The 22,333-nt window shown below is 35.0% G+C and overlaps 1 protein-coding gene across 1 annotated transcript in view; it reads left to right on the top strand.

Moving 5' to 3' along the window:
* The window catches only part of DGKI (diacylglycerol kinase iota), a 552,148-nt gene that overhangs the window by 369,652 nt on the left and 160,163 nt on the right, over positions 1-22,333 (top strand). The gene's annotated exons all lie outside the window — the stretch shown is intronic.

Here is a 22,333-nt window from a genome sequence, read left to right as displayed (position 1 = left end):
CTTTTCCCTTGATCTCTAGTATTTAGCATAATGTCTGGGATCTAGTAAGTATTTAAATGATATCTGATGACTAACTGGCCAGGTATTGGGAATACAAAATGAGTAAGATATGTAGTCCTTAACTCAGTAGGCGTATAGTCCAGTAAGGAAGATAGGAGAAACATAGAAATAACTATAATTTAATTCAGAATGTAAGAAGTAAGAGGGATACAAAGAACTTTTCAGTTCTTTGTCTCTAAAAGGCTTCTAAAATGAAAATAAGCAGTTCTTGAAGGAGAAAGGATCCCCCTCTCACCCTGGAGAAATTATGGATGTTTTCATGGGAATGACATCATTCCCATAATCAAAATAGACCTTTAACGTTGAAAAGGATTTAAAACTGGTAGGAGGTTAGGTGTGGATCAGTGTGGTTGTGAAAAAGAATTGTGGTTAAAAAAAAAATAAAACCAACACAACCACAAAACCCTGTGTTTTAATATGGGCTCTATTATTTCTTAATTATATGACTCTAAGAAAGTTATTTGACATCTCTAGGACAAGGACAAGTTTCATCATTTTACAGATGAAGAAAGTGAAGGTCAATCAAATTTAGTGATATCAGTCAATCAACTTTGGTTATTCAGTCATTTTCAGCCATGGCTGTCTGTGACACCATTTAGAATTTTCTTGGCAAAGACACTAGAATGTTTGCCATTTCTTTCTCCAGTTCATTTTGCAGATGAGGAAACTGAGGCAAACAGGATTAAATGACTTACCTAGGGTCACACACCTAGGAAGGTCTGAGGTCAAATTTGAATTCAGGAAAATGAGCCTTCCTGACTCCAAGCCCAGTGCTTTCTCAACTGTGCCATCTCACTGTCAGTCAGTTAGCATTTATTAATTGCCTGATATACAGAGAGGCTGCTAGATTACCCAACGAACCGAACATGGGCCCCAGAGTTAGGAGTACCAGAGTTCAGACACTGGGAAAGTCAATCAGCCCCTATCTGCTTTTGTTCCTTCATCTGTACCATGTGCATGAAAATGGCGACTATTTCTCAGTGTTGTGAAGACAAAATGCCATAACATTTTAAACACAGTTTGCAAAACTAAAAATGCTATATGAGTGATTGTTTATTATTATTATTATTATTATTATTATAGTAGGAAGAAATAAAACTCAGAGGAGTTTGAACTACAGCAAATATTGAGTTAAAAGGCAGCAACAGTTCTTGTGAGGAAAGAAGAGTGTTTTCATAATAAAGAAATTTTGAGGTTTGGTTTGAAAGCTTTGTTAGTGTAAGTCATCTATTTTGTGTTTACTTTACTGAGGAGGTGGTAGACTGCAATGTGCCTTTCATCTGTACCCCGTTCTTAATTTAATTATCCAGGCACAGTTGGGCCCTCCTGATCTGTCACAATATCCTGTAGTGCTCAAATGAAATGAGATGAAAAGAGAGAACATTTTTAAAAAGTATAAAAAGGAAATCTTATTTAGCTAGGATAAAATTAATCTGGAGGATGCATCAGCACAGTGGAGAATTCACAGAAAGAATGGAGTAGGTTTAAAGCCCCAGACTAAACATTTTCCTGGCATAAGACTAGCAGCTGAAGCAGCATTGCTATAAGCTCTTGAAAATGATGCTCTGGGGATTGGACTGACCCCTGGTCTGGGAGCGAGGCTTCTTCAGTCTGGTGATCCAGTTTTGTTCAAGTGGGGAGGCTGGAGCAGGTGTACAACTAACATTTGAGTCCCCTTTTCACCATTTACTAGTTTTATGTCTTTGAATCTTTGGTTTAATCTTTTAGATTTAGAACTTCCTTTTGTATAAAAATGGATTATCCTCATACATGATCTGCCTACCCGAGATAATTGTGAGGATCCAATAAAATGAAAATTATAAAGCCCAGTCTATATGTTTATATAGGTGACTTAGTATATAGAACATTCCTCCTGGACTCAGGAAACCCTCACTTCAAATCCAGCCTCAGACATCTACTAACTGTGCAACTCTGGCCAAGTAATTTCACCTGTTTGGTTTACTCTACTTGAGAAGTGGCAAATCACTCCAGTATCGTTGCCAAGAAAACCCCTTGGACAGCACTGGAATGTTATTTCCCATGGAGTCACAAAGAATCAGACATTACCAAATGAAAGAATAACATATGGATTTAAAATATTTAGTTCACTTTGGTCTATATGTATTTAACTGTGTTAGGCAGGGGATAAAAAAAAATCAAACTCCTTCCCAGAGAGAAGCAAGTGGCATATGAAGGAAGCAATGTGGGTAGCAGTGTAGGAAGTAGGGAAAGAATACATAAGGAATGGAGAACAATTAATGGAGGGTAACCTGAGCAAAGGCACAGAAACAGGAAACAGAATAGTAAGAATATCCATTTGGGTAGACACAGAAAATATGAAGGATACAAATGTGAAGTAAGTTTATAAGGGTGGCTGGAAGCACACTTTTAGGGGCTCTGAATGCCAAGCTGAGAAAATAGTATTTTATCAGCAAGAAGCAAGCAGGAAATCCCTGAGGAGTATGGAAAAATGATTTTTTGGGGGGAAGATGAGTTAGGAACTATCAGTCCATAATGTAATTTTTTTTGCACTTGATAATATTTTGTTTTTTTCAATTATGTGTGAAGATAGCTTTCAATATTCATATTTAAAGATTTTGAGTTCCAATTTTTTTCTTCCCTTCCTTTTCTCCTTCCCATGACAACAGAGAAACTGACATAGGCTATACACATACAATCATTTTAAACATATTTCCTTACGACTCATGTTGTGAGAGAAAAATCAGAACAAGAGACAAAAGCCACAAGAAAGAAAAACAAAAACAATTTTTAAATGAAAAAAGTATGTTTTGATCTGCATTCATACTCCATAGTTCTTTCTCTGGATGTGGATGACATTTTCCAATATGAGTTCTTTAGAATTGTCTTAGACAATATATTGTTGAGAATAGCAAAGTCTATCAAAGTTGATCATCTGCACAATCTCACTATGTGCATTGTTCTCCTAGTTCTGCTCACTTTGCTCAATATCAGTTGATGTTGAGTCTTTCCAGGTTTTTCTGGAATCAGCCTGCTCATCATTTCTTATAGAACAATAATATACCATTACATTCATATACAAAAACTTATCTGGCCATTTTCTAGTTGATGGAAATCTACTCAATTTCCAATTTTTTTGCCACCACAAAAAGAACTGCTATAAATATTTTGTACATATGGGTCTTGGGGAAGGAATTTTTATGACTGCAAAATAGAGGATGGATTGGAGAGGATCTGGAAGCAGGGAGATCAATTTAGGAACTATTGCAATAGTCTAAGAGAGCTGATGGGTCTGATTTTGGCTACAAGAATGATGAGGAGATATAAGCAGAAGATATTGTGAGGTTAGAAATGACAGAATCATTAAATGATTGGATTTGGGGTAGTGAAGAGGAAAAGGAGGGTAAAGAAGAGTATATCCCACTACTTCAAGATTGTGAACCTGTATGATTGGAAGAAGGGTGGTACCCTTGAAAGGGAGTTGGTATGGGCACGGATAAAGAGAGAATGTTATATTTTGGAAATGTTGAGTTTGAGATGTCCATGGAGTACATACGATATCTAATTAAAGATGCCCAATTGCAGGTCAAAAGAAAGATAATGGCTTAATACATAGATCTGGAACCCTTCTGCTTAGAAATAATGATTGTAGCCATAGTGATTGATGAAATCAGAATCATAAAGGCTGAGGGAGACAAGAGTGTCCAAGAAGACAAGGGCCAAAAGCTGGAGAAAAATCAGACAGAATGAAGAATGAAGAAAAAACCCGTTAAGAGATCATTGTTAACTTTGGGGAGAGAAGACTCAAATGAGTGGTATATTGCAATGGATTTCTGTTTGTATAGGAATTAGGTAAATTTTTCTTGGCTAAACTTATTTAGTAGGTAAGACTTAACAAATAACTGCTCTATTTTTATATAACAATTGTGAAGTCAAAAATAAATCAATTATATCTTTTGTACTCCTTCCTCCCCTCCCCCAATTAAGAATAATTTTTGCATGTAATTTCCAAACTCTGCCGCTCCGGTTTCAACAGTAGGGTTAATTTCTTTTGCTTCCTTACTGTTTTCCTCCTAGTATTTCTAAGCATCAAAGCATATAATTAGGTTTTTTTGGTGTGTGTGTTGTTCCTTTCTTCTCCAGGAGACAGGTAATTCACTAATCTGCCACTGCAAACATGCCCTGAAGAAACATTTCTCTCCCCCCAGCTCGCATACACTTATTATTAATTTTTTTTAGACAAATCATTTTAATAGAATTATTCACTGGTATGATGTGATTGCAGGCTGGAGTTTGAAGGATCTGTCAAAGAAATTTGTCTTGATTCTGACAGTTCTCTCTATACAGACAAAAGAACTAAACAACATTTCATGAAATCCCTTAATAATTGGAATGGGAATTAGAGCAGAGATAATGAAAAGTTTTCCTCCATCAGGCTGGATTGTCTATATTGAGTCACGTTGGAGAGTGAGATTCAGAGGACTCTGGTTATCTTTTCCCCACAGATAACAGATGAGGAACACGGCATAGAAGAAGCACAGCTGTGCTCTGGGCAAGAGAGTCCTACTTTCACCAGCTGTTGGGTGATTAATAGGACAGTACTGATACCGTAACTTCCCCCAGAACCAAATGTTCCTTATTACTGACTCTTCCAGACATTGGTGAGCAATTAAATGTCTGAAAATTAGATAAGCTCTCTGACCCTCCAACAGAACAAGCTAAAATAGTACTTCTCTACTAATGTATGAGGCCCTTTAAAATGGAGTCTTATATGTAGTCTTTCACCCATTCCCCTGACCTTTAAAACATTGACAATTCATATTGGGAACTATACCATTCTAAGAAACACCACCAGCTCCAATAGAGCATTTATTATGGCAAGGCATAGCTATGTACCCGAATATCCATTCATCCCTTCTTTTATCTTTTTAATTGAGATCCCATTTATTTTTCCACTATAATTCCTAGAGAACTATATTCTCTCTTTTTTTTAGTCCCTTCTTCATATATTCTGGCTACTGTTTTGGTTGGGTGAATCTTGCTTTCATATATCCAGTTCTAAATGATCTCTATTTCTTTGTTTCACTTTTGCAATGACTTTCTTTTTTTGAAATGCCTTAGGTAATAGGAATGAAATAAAAATATTGTTTAATGTGTTGTACCATCTGTCTTTGTTTTTTCTATTTACATTGTTATAGTTTTTGTGTATTTTTTCTTGCATCAGTTCATATAAGTCTTTCCATGCTTCTTATGTATTCATCACACATATTTCTTACAGCATGGTGATATTCTATTATATTCATATACTATATTTTTCTTTAGCCATTTCCAAACTGATGGGCATATAATCTGTTTCTAATTTTTAACTATCACAAAAAATGATATTTTTGGAATATATATATATATATATTGCAATATATATTTTCTCCCTTGGGGTGTTAACTTAATATTGGACTCTTTGGTTCAAAGAGTTTGGGCATTTTAATCCTTTTGATAATTCCAAATTGCTTTCCAAAATTATTCTACCATTTTGTAACTCAACCAACAATGCATTATTGTGGCTATCCTTCTATAACTCCTCCAACATTGAGTATTTTTTGTCACCTTTGCCAATTTTCAGGGTATAAGATGAAACCTCCAAATCACTAATAATCAGAGAAATTTGACTTGAATTTCTCTAATTATTCGTTATTTGGGGCATTTTTTCCATGTGGTCATGAATACTTGGTGATTCTTTTGAGAGTTTTGAGAACTGCTTGTTCATATCCTTTGACTATTTTTTTTATTGGAAAGTGGTTATTAGTTATACATATAGGGAAAATATATTACATTTAAATACATATATATATTACTTATATAACTTGATCTTATCAGACCTTATCAGAGGAATTTGATAAGATTATTTGCCCATTTGACCACTTCGCTTCTTATCCTAAATGCATTAATATTGTACATGCAGAAACTTTTCAGTGTAAAGTTTCTTATTCTTCTGTAAACACATTATGTTCCTTTAGTTCCTTTAATTTTTTTGAAAATAGCGCTATCCACACTTTTCTATTTTTTCTATATTCTTCATGTTATCAAAGCTTCCAAGGTAGACATTTTAGGCTCTCTCATGTAGATAGATAGTTTCTGCCCCTGCCTTGGAGGGTTTATCTTGTATATTCCCCTTTTCCATTATTCTTCATTTCCAGAATAGCTCCAGTTAAACAATTGCAGCAACAACAGCAGCGAAAACATTTATACAATGCTTACTATGTTCCAGGCCCTGTGCTAAGCACTTTGTAATTATTATCTCATTTGATCCTTACATCAACCCTGTAAAATAGATGCTATCATTTTCCCTATTTTACAAAAGAAGAAACAAACTGAGGCCAGCAGAGACTTTGTTTTTGTCTTTGTTTTTAAAGTAAAGTGCCCAGGGTCATATAGCTAGCAAGTATCTGAGGCCAAATTTGAACTGAGGATTCCTGATTCCAGGCCCAGTACTCCATTCACTATCTAGCACTGCCCTATGGAGGGCTCCTCTAATACATTAATTATTTAATCTACTATTCATCTATAAATTATCTTTTTCCCCACTGAGGCAATTGGGGTTAAGTAACTTGCCCAGGGTCACACAGCTAGGAAATGTTAATTATTTGGGATCACATTTGAACCCTGGTGCCCCTGATTTCAGGGCTGGTGCTCTATCCACTGTACCACCTAGCTGCCCCTATAAAGCATCTTATTTGCTTTTTCAGAACAATATGGGTTTTTAAATAATGTTTTTAAATGCCTAAAATAAAATACATAAGATTACAACAAAAAATAATTACATTGAAATACAATCATTGGTCTGGTTGTATATTTGTAGAGAAGTCTGTCTTTTAAAAATAAATTCACAATCCCCAGGTTGATAATCCCAGTAGAGCTAAATCACTATGATGGCAGTTTCTGTTTCAATACTAAGAGTTGTACTCTTTGTTGATCTTTTTCTATATTTGTCTGGAAATCCCCTCCCTGTATCCATGTTGTTCTGCTCTTCCAGGTGTCAACTGCCTGAAGAGGTTCTAACTCCATCCTTTCCAGGACAAATAGTTTCTACAAGTAGAAAATCCAGTGTAAGGTCCTCATCTCCTTTCACTACCCATCTTTCATCAATCAGCAAAATTCAGCAGTGGAACTCCTGAACCTCCATAGCAAGATGTTTTTCCTTTTTTCTTCCTGTTCAATCTTTCTTCTCTTCTCCTCACCCACTTCCCTGTAGACTCTTCTCTTTTTGAAACCACAGAAGTCATTTCCCCCTCATTTTAACCCAGAATTTGACCCCCACTCACTCTACTCTATCTCTGTACTTTTATCTGTAGAGAGCGTTACTGAATTCTATTCATTATACTTTATATCCACTTCATTGATACTTCTACCAAATTTCAACTTGCAGTCCTGTCGTCATGTACATTTAGAAAGACAACTCTTACTGGTCTCTCTACTGCTATACTGTTGTTGTTATTGTCATTAGTTGCTGCACCTATTCATTCTTCCTACACTTCTGTTGTTTGGAGCATTCAAAAGGCAAAAAAATCTTTTCAGTTCTGTTTTTCTTTCAAAAAAAAAAAACTCAGACTCTTCCTTATTATTAAATATCTATATTTTGTTCTGCATGGTTCAGCTCACATTTGCACGACAGGTCACCTTTGACTGTATTTTGAGCCCCATTGCTCTTCAGAACGCATTATTCCATTCCTTTCTCCTTTATCTAGTGGGTACAGAATAGTCTTGCATTATTTGAGTGTCCTTTCCTTTTGTAATTAGCAATCTTCCTCCTGACGGCTTGAATAACTTATTGTCTCTGAATTGAATGATTAAATTTTATCACTGTCTTGAAATTTGCAGGCTTGGGTGCTTTTCTGGAGGTGATTTTTTTTTTCAATTGGAATGTCTGTGCTTAGAGGTTCTGAGCAGTTCTTTTTTATTATTTCCTTCATTGTGATGTTAAGGTGTTTTTGACCCGTCATGTTTTTTGGGAGGCCTGTGATCCTTATCTTCAGTATCCATGTTTTGCTTCCATGATGAGCATATTTTCTTTTTAATATTTTTTGTTTCTGTTTTATTCATTATTTTTGCTGTACAGGACATAGATTTTATTCTCATAATTCTCAATTTTTTTAAAACTATTCAGAAATAGTATGATCTTCCATGTTCACAATGTTTACAGGTTCTTCTGTCTCATCAAGTATGGGATCATTTTCCTTTTACTGGTTAGTATTTATTCATACATGTTTGAATTTGTTTACTAGATTTGGAAGCAATATTTCCTTCTGTTATTACTACTTTTCCTGTTTTCCTGTTCATGTTCAAGGACTTTGAGTTTTTTTCTTCCTGAAATCTTTGGTTGTGGTTTCTTTAGGGGTTGGATCACCAAAGTGTCTCAGCCTTCTCCAAAACTAAGCAGTTCACAATTCACCAGCCTACATCTCTGCCCCAAGTGACTTTTGGTGTCAAATGTCTCAGATGTATACCATGTTCTTCCCATCAGCATTGGTGGAGTGTTGCACAGCTCCCCATAAACTCAGTATTCCGGTCTCCTGGGGATCTCTATTCCTCAGTTCTCTGGCCTGGTACTAGCAGTTCAAAGACTCTTTTCCCCAGAACTGGTATTTCTGGGTTTCAGGCTTTTGCCCTTGAAAGACAGTGACCCAGCTGGATATTGAGGAATGACAAAATTTCTGCAGGCCTGGAAGCCAGTCTCCATGGCAATAGAAAGAGAGAAAGGGTATTAGGGCATAGGGTTGGGTTTTGATATAAGCTCCTACCTGGGTATCATGCCCTTAGGACTACTAATGAAGCCTCACAGCTAATAGTGTAAGAGGTAAAACAGGGTACAATGAGTTTTGAAGGACTTTTTAATCCTTCTTTTGGATTCTGAATGTCTTAATGGAAATGGCTGAAGTTTATTTTTGGTAAACAGTCTCTTTTGGAATTAGAGAAAAAGTCTAGTCTGCCATCTTGTTGCAATATAATTGATTTGTAGACTTCAATAGATTGCCAGAAGGATACTGGACACAAAATAGATTAAGAAGCTTTGTTCTAAGAGGTGAAATGACTTAAGGGTGGAGCAACATTGTTATGAAGAAGAAACAGCAATAGATATCAAGAGACCTGGCTCTGCTACCAAATTTTTGTATGGTATGTCTTTGAACCTCAGTTTTTTAGTTTGTAAAATAAGGGAGTTAAATTATGGCTAAGGTTGCTTCCAGTTCACACCAATTAAAGGAACAGCTTGTGAGTACTTAAAAGGAAAATGAGTCAACGATACTGCCAAGCAGTCACTAGGTCTCATTGTTATATTTTGCAATTCCATTCAAATGAAAGATTTGTTGCTTATTCTTCATGTATTTAAAATACAAGAATATGACATTTCATTATTTCTAAATCACCCCACCTTCACCCTTTATTCCCCCTTTGTCTTTGCTACATGGGCTCTCCTTTTGACTGTTCAGACTTTCTCAATCTAGGAACAGAAGAGAATATAAATTCAGGAGCTGTCAGAATTGCAGAGATTCAGCCTTCTTTTTGTGTATGTTTATTTTTCACATTTGATAGCATTTACTGCCTGACAGCTTTCAATAGGCAGCTGTCTGTTGAAAAAAGGAAAAGAAATCTTCAAATATCCATTTTGGTTCAGCCATATTCTTAAATATTCTTTGATTCTAGGTTAATTATTTTTTAGTCGTATCTGACTCTTTGTAATCCTATTTGTGGTTTTCTTTTTTTTTTAATTAAAGCTTTTTATTTTCAAAATATATACATGCATAATTTTTAACATTCCCCCTTACAAAACCTTGAGTTCTAATTTTTCCCTCCCTTTCCTTCACTCCCACCCCTAGATGGCAAGTGACCCAATATATGTTAAAACATGTGCAATTAGTCTATACATATTTCCACAAATATGCTGCACAAGAAAAATCAGATCAAAAAGGAAAAAAATGAGAAAGAAAACAAAATGTAAGCAAACAACAACAAAAAGAGTGAAAATACTATGTTGTGGTCCACATTCAGTCCCCACAGTCTCCTCTCTGAGTGCAAATGGTTTGCTTCATCACAAGACTATTGGTAGAGCATATAGTTTTCTTGGCAAGGATACTGTAGTAGTTTGCCATTTCCTTCTCTGGTTCACTTTATGAATGAGGAAAGTGAGACAAACTAGATTAAATAATTTATCCAGGATCACACAGCTAGAAAGTGTCTGAGGTTGAATTTGAACTCAGGAAGACAAATTTTCCTGCCACCAGGCCCAGCACTGTGTTCCCTGTGCCCTAGCTAGCTTTTTTTGATTCTAAGTACTTAGAAACAATTTTAATTAATTAGTCCATAGATTCTTTTGGTAGAGATGCAATCTCCTTACATATAGGACAGCAACAGCTTTACTGGTTGGCATTATTGAAAGGATGTCAAACTCAAAAACAGATCTGTGGCAACATGTTGACTTAAAAATCCCAAAATAATATCTGTGTTGTATTACATTTTTGTTTTGTTAAACATTTCCCAATTGCATTTTATTCAGGTTTGACCCCATTTGGGATTTGCAGAGGAGGATTTTGCAGCTGTTAGATCACCATGTTCATGACATCATAAACATAAATTCATTTCTTCTGTGGTCCACCACTGTGGTCCAAGTTCCATTGTATCCAAAATGTCTCTTTCATCAAGCCACTTACTTCTCTTCAAATCCCCTCTCTCAAAGGATGGAATTGCCTCCTGATTTTTTTTAGAAAGATAGAGGCCATCTGATGCAATTTCCTTCAACTTTTCTTCTCCATACTTCAAAACTTTTCAAAGTTTTTAGTTGTTTTCCTTTTCTTTTTTTTTTCCTCCCATAGTTTTAGAGAATGAGCTTGTCAAAGATAATCTTCCATATGTATATTTGACTTCTTGCTCTGTCCCCCATATTTTCTGTAACCTCTATTTTCTACCCATCATTTTTTTTTTCTCTTCTTCATCTTCAGCCCACCTTCCCATTTGGCCTAGAAATATTTTTGAATTTCTTAAAAAAAAAAAATCAATCCTGTATTTGTCCCTGCTACACCCTTCAGGCTATAGTCATATATCCTTCCTCCTTTTCACTAGAAATTTTTTTGAAAAGATAGTTTTTATTCACTATCCCTATTTATCTATTCAGCTACTGTAGCTTAATATATAAAATCCTAGACTCAGAGACAGGAAGAATTGAGTTTCAACCCTGTACAGTTACTTAGTAGCTATAAGACTCAAACCAAATCATTTAACTTTTTTTATGCTATATTTCCTTTATGTAAGAAGGAATTGTTCTGCAGATCAAATGAGATAATATGTGAAAAGCTTTGCAAAACATATAGACTATATAAATGCTATTATTATTATTTACTTCTCAAACTCCTGTAATTCAATTTCCAATTCCATTTACTTTGATAATGTCCCCTTTCTGAAGACACCAGTGATTCAATTTAAATAATCTAATTCAGTGGTATTTCTCAGTTTTCAACTTCAAATTTTGCAGGCTGTGTTCTTAGTTATTCCCTCTTGCCTTGGCTTTCATGACATTTCTCTCCTGTCATTCTCCTCCTATTACTACCTGTTTCTCTATTACTTGGTCTCCTTTACTATTTCATCTTGTTTCTCCTGAGATTTCATCCTTGAACCACTTTTCTCCTTGGCAATTCCATGACTTTAATTATCCCTTCTATCTAGATAAGTCCTAAATCTGTATATATTTTACTATGTTGTTGATATATATGAATATATATATATATATATACACATATTAAAAAAGGAGCCTTTGCCCTTGAGGAGCTTACAATATAATGAGGGAAGATAATCCAAAAAAGAAACTGAAAAGGTGGGGGTGGAGAAAGAGGAAGTAAAAGATGAAGTATCCTGCATAAGAATATGATGGAGAAGTCAAAAGGAATAGAACCAGGTGAGAAATAAAGAGATGGTTGACCTAGGTACCCTTTTTAAATGGAGGCTTTGAGATAAACTTAATACTATGAAAAGTTAGAAATAGTGTTATTGGGATTCTGCCATTTTCAGGTGTGTTCAACTCTTCATGATCTCATTTGGGTTAGCAAAGATATTGGAGTGATTTACCATTTTCTTCTCTAGCTCATTTTACAGATGAGGGAACTGAAGCAAGCAAGGTTAAGTGACTTGCCCAGGGTCATACAGTATCTGAAGCTAGATTTGAATTTATGAGGATTAGTCTTCCTGAAAACAAGCCTAGTTCTCTTTCCATTACACCATTCATCTTACCCTAGAAAGAGTATTACCTCTCATTTTTGTATCATAGTAGATTATTAATATCTAATTGCTTTTGAAACTTGTATTTTTGGTTACATTGGAAATAGGCAAGAAAGTCTGAATGTATCAGACCAAATCCATCATTAGTGTAAATTTTTAATGATCATCAGTGTAAATCTATCACTACTATTAAAAATGTAATTCAGAATTTATATGTTATTGATGCTGGATTAGTGCTGTTATATTTATCTGCACAAGACTGCTGTGTCAAGAGACACACTGATTATAATGAGAAAAAAGGCTGCTTCAAATAATGTAACCTTTGTCTAACAGAAAGATTTCCACCAATTTCTATTTTTTTCAATTTAATAACTAGAATAATAACAGTCACCATAGTTGCTTAAATGTTCAATGAAATGAGAATGTTAAAAGGCATGTTTAATATAAAAATATTTTAAAATGTATGCCTAGACTTTCACTATAGAACTGGATACAATGAGTTCAAATTAAAAATTTAAAATAATTAAATGAAAGACAGGACTTTAAAAATAAGTTGAGATTTTCAAAAATGAAATGAATTGTTTTGTTAAGTAGTAAATTCCCTATCTTTGAATGTTTTTGAGCCAGCAGTTGAATGGGTGTATATGGTTGCAGGGGAAAAGGGTTATGGATGATTCCTTCCATGAGTGGAAAGTTGAAGAAGATGTATCCTAAAATGGCTATATCTCAGAAAACATTTAATTTCTGTAAAACAAACAGTGAAAATATTTGTTGCACACCTTTTAGGTGTCAGAAACTGTGAGAAACATTGGGGATGCAAAGAGCTCACAGCTTAATGAGGAAGGAAAAAAAAAGCTCTTTATAAAAAGATATTTATAGAATAAATTGAAAATGATCTGCAGAAGGAAGGTACTAATCTTAAGGGAGGTCAAAGAAGGTTTCTTGTAAAGATGGAATTTTAGATGGAACGTGAAGGAAGCTAGAGAACTCGAAAGTGAATGAAAATGCATATTTGGCCAGATTGCATTTGTATACACAACCCATGTCATTTGTCTAATGGCATATATATCAAACAATGTACTTGATCCATAACTGAATCAAGATATTAAGCTGGAAAATTGTACAATGCTTTTTTTGTCTTTTTTAAAATTTCATTTTTATTTTATGGCACAGAACAAACATTTCCATTACATAATGCAATAAAAAAGATGATTGCGTATGAAACTGTAAATTTTCTATATAAACTTGCTATTCTTTTCAAACCTCTTATTACACAATTTCCTACCTAATAATCCTCACTTGCAACCCTGAAAGGAGGTTTGAATGAAATGAAGGATTTTAAGAGAAATAGTATGGTTTAATAGAAAACTCCTATAATGCACTGGGATTGGAAAATCTGGCTTTCGGTCCCCCCTAAAAAAACTGAGTCAGTCACCTAAGCCTCTCTGATAAAAATGGAGAACAATAAAATCTGAATTCCGTATCTCCCAAGGTTGTTACAACCACTTCTATGAAATTATATATATTAAAAATTTCCCGAAAAATGCTCTTTAAAGGTAAATTTCATCCTGTCTGTGGTTCTACTCTTCCCTGTAATATTTTTTCACTGCCACCAGATGGTGGTAGGGAAACATGCTTGACAAGGCATATATCAGGTGAATACTTGGTAAATTTAATCACTTTTTAAAAGATCTATGGAAACTTGATTATTAAGTAAAGCAAATCAGCAGTTCAAGAGATGACACATGCAGAAAAAAAGCAAATGAAAAATTCAGCTTTAATTTTATATTTCTCTATATTACTCTGTAAAACAATCTAACCTCCTATTCTCAAATAGCACAACCTGGCCTTTCTCTCTATTTGTCCTAGTAATTGCCTTCACCACACTTTGTTTTCTTTAGCAGAAATCCTATTTTACACATATTGTCTCATAGTAATCTCCCTTTGAGTCAATCTCAAAAAGAGGGCTTTGGTTATTCCTCTCAACTGGAAAAAGGCTTGTGTTCTGTTATTGTCTTCAATGAAGGATTTAGAATTTGTCCCAGTAGCCATGAAAGTGGCTAAAGTAGGTTCTGTGGAGTGCTTGGACATCAGAGAGGCCAAAATTATCCACTGCATCCTGTGTTATCATAAGTTATCCAGATTTTTTGTCTTGTCACTAGATTTTGGTGACTGTGGAGGAATGAGACTGACGACTGTGCAACTTAAATCTAGTTACCCAGAAGTCAAGACATTACCCAATGATATTATTGATTCTCTTCAAAAATGAAAAATAAAAATAAAATAAAAGAGACAGATAAATTTTATTTAGGGAAGTTGAAAGAGAAAGTTGAGGTTTAGAAAATATTCACCTACATAAATATGAGGACCAAACATACTTGGTCAGATGACAAATTAGGGTATAAATTGGCTGCTATTCCTATAGCTCCCCTCACTGGGAGTTCAATAAGGTGATGTAGGAGAAAATCAACCAATCTCAACTTTGGGGATTTAATCAGTCCAGGAATAACTTGTGCTAGATGTCAGAGGAGCTGTAAATCCACTTTCATCCCTCAAGCTTTTAGTCTCTGCTTTACTAACTGCCCTGGTAAAATTTAATTTCAGAAAATTCTGTTGTCTGTTCCTAACCTGGCAATGCTGTTCCTCAGCTTTCAAGAAGAAACAGCTTTGTGATTTGTCCTTAGTGCTCAGCCAGCCAGCAATTGCTCTGATACTAACACACTTTGACATAAAGGGACAGAATTGAATTATGTGGGTTTCATTTCTCCTGTGTGCATCTTCTTCCTCCCATCTTCTCTTTATCACTTAACATCTTATTACTTAGCCTATAAAATGGCACATAGGGTGATCTGGATCTGAGGAGAATTATAATGCCAGTTGAGACAGAGTACTGTTCCATGGAGGAAGCTCCCTGTTATAAAAGCAGTCTTCTAGGGAATAGGATTTGACTAGGGATTTGAGTCTGGCCTTTACCATTCATTAGATAAATGTATGACAGTCCTTCTGGGACTCAGTTTCTTTATGTGTAAAATGGGAGGGTTCATTGAATTGAATTCACAATCTTGATTGTTTTTATATTACTTCTGTTCTTACTCTCCTGTATGGCCTATGTCGGAGGTGGCAAAAACTCCTCAAGGGGCCCAAATGAGAGAGAAATGTTTAACAAAAATTTTTAAATATTATACAATTTAGATAATATTAATTTGTGGTTTTCTGAATCATTTATAGAGGCAGCTAGTTGGCATTGTGGATACAGTACTGAGCCTGAAGTAAGAAAGACTAATCTTTCTGAGTTCAAATCTGACCTCGGCATTTACTGAGTGATCCCAGGCAAGTCATTTAACCCTGTTTGCCTCAGTTTCCTCATCTGTAAAATAAGAAGGAAATGTCAATCCATTTCAGTGAATTTGCCAAGAAAACTCCAAATTGGGTCACCAAGAATGGACACAACTAAAAAATGACTGAACAACAACAAATCAATATGCAGCCCATATTTGAGTTGGCAAATAAACTGCTGTGAAGTTGAGGCAGTTTGACGTTGAAGCCTGGAGTCAGGAAAATCTGAATTCAAACTTGGACTCAGACACTGACCAGCTGGGTAACTATGGACAAGTCATCTAACACTTAAGCCTGCCTCAGTTTCCTCAATTTAAAAATGAAGATAATAACAGTACTTGTCTCCCAAGTTGTTACGAGAATCAAATTAGGTGATAGTTATAAACTACTTAGCTTGATGCCTAATACATAGTAGGTGCTTAATAAATGCTTGTTTGCTCTGATTTCTACTTTTTGTGCCCTATACGTGAAATTCTTTCACCTCTGTACCTTTGCACAGGCTGCCTCCCATTCTTGCAGTGTACCCTCTCATCATCTCCACTTCTTAGCATCTTTAGGTCCATTCAAGGCATTTCTCCTTGCTCTTTTCCCCAATACCTTTATGTTTCTTTTTTATATTTTGCATTAATTTGTCTGTGTATGTACTATTTCTTCAAGTAGAATATATGCTTTTTGAAGATAGAGATTTTCTCTTTGCATCCTCAGTGCCTTATACACAAAAGTACTTAATAATTGCTTGCTGAATAAATGAATGACATCTGGATTGTTAGAAGAAGACTAAGTTTAGACTTAAAAGCACTGAGCTCCTATTTTAGTTTGGTTCCTTGCTACCCTTGTAACTTTGGGCAATTGCTTTATTTCATGGGACTCATTTTCCTTATCTGTAAACCATGGGAGTTGGGTTTTTACTCACTGAAAGTGAGTGGGTCTTACCACTCAATCCTCTCCTCCCATGATGACCTGCCTTAATTAATTTCTGGAATTCTATGATTTAACTGTTGCTACTGGTCAGTTAAGTCTCAAATTAGCCTGGGTAGTTTACTAATGTAAATGTAGCTTTTTAGATTTTAAATGAAGAATGGGATGCTGCCCCTTCTCAGAAATATTCAATAAAAGAAAGATAATCCTTTCAACAAGTTTCATGATCCAACCTACTTTTCTATTCCTCTAAGCTTTTAGTTTTTTCCTAATCTATTGCATGTGAGGTAAGAAACAGGGAGAAAGTGAGGTGGGTGGGATCTAAATGGACGTGATTGGATTAGAAATAGAAGGAGGTGAAATCACGATGAGAGGTGCACATACTGGGAGCCAGGCAAATAACTGCATTAAAAACAGCAGCAACAAAACGCTTACAAAAGCCTATTTCATCTCCTCACTCTCTCATCTTTTCTTTTCTTTTGAGCTGTTGTTTTATTTATTGTTATATCTATGTCAAGTTCCAATATCCTTTCTCTTAGTAGAATGTTTGTACCAAAAAGTTCAGTTAAGCAGAACAAAACATTAAGAGGTGAAAATCCACATTGTATTGAAAATCCACCATCAGAGATATAGTTTAGGAGAAGCCTTGAATCAAGGAAGCCAACTGGATTGCAGTTTCTGGGTCAATCAGGAGTATTAGTCCTCTTCCTTGCTGACCAGCTAATTGCCTTCTTAGCTCTCAATGTGTTATAATGCACTTCAGTGATTAGCTGTAATCACGGAATTGTCATTCAATTCAGTCAAACTGAGATCTTTTAAAGACTTGAACACTGCATACAGGGCCATCTCCAGTTGTGCTAATCTGGACCCAGATGGCTGAAGAGTAGAAAGGGAGGCTGATGATATTGCATAGCCCTCCCTCAATTAAATCACTTGCATGTCATAGCATTACCTCCTTGATGTCATGTTAAGTCTTCAAGAAGAAAAGGACCAACAACAATAATTCACTTATTGACCATATGATTTTGGGCAACTAATTTCTCCTAAATGGACCTCTCAGCTTCTTCATCTTTAAAATGAAGGGGATTTAAGGCTCCTTAAACACTTGATATCCTAAGATTCAAATAAAGTACAGTCCTATTTGTTACACAACAGCCCCACATCCCCTCTAGCTACCATAACTTCACAAATCATAGGGAGAACATATATTTTTTGTTGAATCAACCAATCAAACTTAACATTTGGTAATCCTAGTGGGTTTACACTGTTCTAATTACTAGAATAATAAATACAAAAATGTGACTCTCTGTCCATTCCACTGGGGAAAGAGAACATATATATATATATATATACACACATATATATATATGTGTGTGTATAAAAATAAATATATAACATTTAATTATATGTTATATCATAACATGTAACATGTATAATAAATAAGTATATAAAATATGTGCATTTATATCATCTATATATACACATATAAAATATAGTAATTTTAATTCTTATTGATATATTCCATGTAAAAATTACCTCAAAAGGAAAGCTATAACTAAAAATTTTTGTACCTAGAAGGAGTATTTCATATCATTATCTGGATTGAGCAGTAGGAAATATGCCCTCAACTAGGAGTTTGGGGTAGAGAAGCTCATCTGAGCCCACCAATCTGGAAACTTATTATTTAAATTAGTTAATTATTTTTGCTAATGAGATCCAAAGACAATTTTATTTCTAAGATGCTGAAAGACTTCCACTGCTGTTGGTGTTCTCTAAATCCGCTATGCCTGAACAAAATCCTACCATAGTTACAGCCTTGCATAAATAGCTGAAATAGTTTCTACCTTTTTAGGATAATGACAAGATGACCCCAAGTTGTACTTTAACTTTTCTATGGTTCATTTTTCTCCTGCTTCCAATGAGAAGATAGCAAGGTCTATGAAAATGGAGCTAAAAGAGTTCATCGGCTCAGGTAGAAAATTAGGTAATTTTTTGTCTTTGTAAAACTATTGGGCTATGACACAGGAGGGAAGCAGACTTGTTTGATATCAGAAACTACTATTTTGTGTTAACATCCTATGGTCATTTTGTTGATGATTCAAATTACTTACTACTCAATCACACTCTTTCCCTCTTTCCCCAGCCTTCTTCTTTCTCCTATCTTTATATCTATTTATTCCATTAGCACTAGGTTCTCCCCTTAAAAACATACCTGTTTAATCCTTCATTTCCCCACCCTCTCAATCCTCATTGATCTCATCTATCAGCTCACTATCTTTGGAATATGTATCTGGATGTGTGCTTTGGTATCAGAGTTTGTATTATCAAGGAAAATTAATCAGAATGTAGTTATCATGTGTGTGTGCACACGTGCAAATGTGTGTACTTCTGTGCATAAATGTGCCTATACCATAAAGGGAATGTTTTTACTTCTTTCAGTTTAAAATTCGAGAATGAGAAAAACTTAACAATCTACCTAGACATCTATAATTCTCTGAAACACTTCTCCTTCTCCTCCTCCTCCTCCTCTTCCTTCTTCTTCTTCCCTACCTGGAAAGGATTTTTAAAGTCCTCATTTTTTGTTTGTGAGAGGCAAGGAAGGAATTAGGAGATTATCACAACATTTACAATTCTGATATACTACCCTTTACTTTTCTCTAACAATCCTGGTTTTCTTTCACAATTCAGGAATATTTATGATTTATTAGATAAAAATTATTTTATTGTAGTTTATTGTATAAAAGTCACTGAGACATGAAATGTCAGTATAATTTTTGTGTTAGCAGTTAACTAGAAGTATCATGTATGGCTTCTCTGTCCTAGGGAATGGCTAAACAAACTATGTCTGTGAATATAATGGAATATTATTGCAAGTTAGAAACAATATATAATAGTCTTTTAGATAAATGTCTTCCCAGGGTCTTTAGTGATTTCAGAGGGCAAAATTTCCCCCCTCACAAGACAGCCAATTCAAACCTTGACAGAGGGACCATTATAAATGAATATGAAGAATTCAGAGAATTATGGGGAGATTTATACAAGCTGGTGCAGAGTAAAGTAGAATTGGAAAACATATGCAATGACAACAATAATGTAAAGGGGAAGAACAAAAATAATGAATTTGAATACTACATAATTATAATGACCAAGAAGTTGTTCTATAGAAGAGTTAAAGAAAGAGCCCTTTACTATTCATTGGACTGGTAGACCTGTAATAGTGCCAATATTGGTTATACTCTCCTTCCTTCTCCATCTTGTTCATCCAGTTCAATTCTTTACTTTTTTCCTACTCTTGCATCCCTTGACCTTCTACTCATACTTTCACCAATCTTTCCCTGCCAGGCTCCAACCTTTAATTATCTCCTCCATTTGCTACATTCATGTGTTGCTGAACAAATCTAGAGATAAATCAGAAAACCATGCTTATTTCATCCATAATGAATTTGTTATGTAATTCCAAATGGACCTTCATTGCAGCATTTTACTAATCTGTTCATTATCCCACTCCCCATCAAAACTTTTCCAAAACTTTTCATTCCTCCTCAACTTTCCTTCTTCCCCCACCTTCTCAGCTGAAAACTTTGGCTCACATTTTAGTAATTTAGTAATAAGTCAAGCCATTCACTGAAAGCTCTTTCTTCTTTCCCCCTTCTTACATAATGCATGTGCCTTCTGCCACCATCTCCTCTTTCACTGTTATCTCACATAAAATGACAACCCCACTATGTGCTAAAATAATCCCATCTCTTGTTCTACAGATTGTTCTCTCCATCATTTCTATGTTCTCACTTATCTCCAGTCTTTCTCCTTGTCAACTAAGTACTTTCCTACTGCCTGCAAACATGCTCATGTCTTTTCCATCCTCAAAAACTCTTATTTGGCCCATCCACCTTCTCTTGCTATCTTCCTTTCTTTTTTCCCTCCATTTCATCACTAAACTGGAGAAAGCCATTTATAATTGGTGCCTCCACTTTCTTCACATTCTCCTCTTAACATAACTATCTACCTCTTAATCTCATCATTCACTTGAAAATTTCCTTTTAGAAGTTAATCATGATCTCTTAATTACCAAATCTAATGTCCTTTTCTCAATTCCTATCCTTTTTGACATCTTTATATCTTTTAGCACTATCAGTCATCATGTTCTTGATACTCCTTTCTTTCTAAAATTTTATAACATTGCTTTTCTCCTCTTTTCCTCCTGCTTAGACACTTGCTTCTTCTTAGCTTAATTTGCTGGATTTCATCCAGATCATGCTCCTTCCCCTAAAAGTGAGAATCTAAGTGGGCCCCCAGAGTTTATGATGGGTTCCTTTTCTCCCTTTTATTTCACTTAGCGATTTCATCAGCTCTCATAGATTCAATAATCATTTTTATTGAGATGATTCTCACATTTCTTTATCTAGCCTTCATATGCTGATACAAGACCTCTGGTCTCACATTTCTACCTTATAATCAGTATGTATAAAATAAAACTCATCATCTTCCCTCACACTTCCCCCAAGCTCTCTACTCTCCTTAACTTCCCTACTAATGTCAAAGGCACTATGATTTTCCACATCCTCCATGTCACTTAGCCTCTAAAACCAAGCATCTTTTACTTTCACATATTTAGTCTGTTGCCTTTCTGATCCCTTATGCAAGAGACTGAATGTTTCTATATTATCTCCAAGATTAAATATAAAAATACTCTGACCTTTAAAGTCCTTTATAATCTGGCCCCTTTCTTAGTTTTCTATCTTCTAATAATTTATTCCCCTATGATTCAATGACAATGGCCTCTTTGTTACTCTTTGCATGTGGCTCCAACACCCAATTCCCTGGATTTTGACTGGCTGTCTCCTATGCTTGGAATAATCTCTTTCCTAGTTTATGCTTCTTGACTTCTTTAGATTTCTTTAAGTCTCAGCTAAAATCCACCCTTCTCACTTTCCCTTATCTCCCTAATGCTAGTGTGTTCCTTTTGTGATTATCTGTAATTTATCTAGTATGTATTTGGTTTATACATACTCTTTTGCATGTTTGGACTCAGACCCTGAAAGCAGAGGCTGTTTTCAACTTTGTTGGTTATATGCAGCACTTAGTATGTGGAACATAGTTCTTGTTGACTTACTGATACTTAATAAGTACTTGTTGACTGACTGATACTGGTCACAGTTAATTGATATGTAGCTTGGTTTTGCTGAATTATTTTTGTCTTTTTAAAATTAGTGGAGCAGCTAGGTGGTACAGTAGAGAGAGCATTGACCCTGGATCAGGAGGGTTTAAGTCTAAATGTGACCTCAGAAACTTGATACTTACTGGCTGTGTAATACTGGACAAGTCATTTAATACTGATTGCCTCAAAAGATAAAAAAATAAGGTAAAATTATTACAGGGGACAGCTTAATGGGGAGATACATTTGGAACTAAAGTTTGAAGAACAACAAAAAATCAGTATGCTTTTTTGAGAAATATCATCATAAATGTTCTTCTGAGAGCAGTGGGAAAATATTAGAACATATTAGAAAATACATAGATATAGGGGATTAGTTATGGAACCTACGCTAAATCTCTCATCCATACAATGTTGTGATGACTATTTTGGAAATGAAATCCAGAAAAATCTGAGAAATCTGAGTTCAGATATACTGGGATGGATTGGATATTACAGAAAGTATAGCAATCCCTCTTTTAACAAGCCTTCTTGTGAATTCAAATAATTAAAATATGTGTCCATAATCACCTTATTTTTTTCAAAAAACTATGCTGTGTGATCTTTTAAACTTATTTCAGTGTATGC

This window comes from Sarcophilus harrisii, chromosome 5 (genome assembly GCF_902635505.1).
Source record: "Sarcophilus harrisii chromosome 5, mSarHar1.11, whole genome shotgun sequence".
NCBI classification, from domain to species: Eukaryota; Metazoa; Chordata; class Mammalia; order Dasyuromorphia; family Dasyuridae; genus Sarcophilus; species Sarcophilus harrisii.
The sequence above is the reverse complement of the archived record's forward strand: the minus strand, read 5'-3'. Positions and strand labels throughout refer to the sequence as shown.